Genomic DNA, 592 nt, shown 5'->3' on the forward strand with positions numbered 1-592 from the left:
CACCTGATGGAGGTTTGGTTCCTTGCCACTGTCGCCTTTTTTGCCATTGGCTTTTGGTTTGCTTGGGGACATTAAATTTAACATTTGATGAAATATTCAACAATACTAATATTGATCAGCCTGCATTGACACCATTATATGAGAACTGAACTGAGCTGGACGATGACACGGTTTTCTCCACAGCGACTATATAAATTAACTATATTAATAACTTTTTTACAACAAAAATGAAACATCATTGAACTTTTTTTAAGCTGGACTGTGACCTTATTTTTTTTTGGAAACAAACTTTGTTGCATTATTTTCCTGTCATCTCTGTAAAGCTGCTTTTAAACAATCTGTATTGTAGAAAGCGGAAAAGCACTATATAAATAAATGTGACGTGACTTGTTTTTACATCGCCAGGTTTTACAACTTGGAAGTCCCTGCTCTTCAGGCACAGATATTATCTGCAGCTTAACCAGTCCCCAAACGCAGGGTTTTTCCTAGTGGTGGAAATATAAGAGTCTATAAGAGTCAGTAACTGACGCAATGCTCATTCCCGTCATCCCGTCGAAACGTTTCCCATTCTTTAACACAGAGAGTCACAATT

Source organism: Phoxinus phoxinus, assembly GCF_949152265.1.
Source record: "Phoxinus phoxinus genome assembly, chromosome: 17".
Classification (NCBI taxonomy): Eukaryota; Metazoa; Chordata; class Actinopteri; order Cypriniformes; family Leuciscidae; genus Phoxinus; species Phoxinus phoxinus.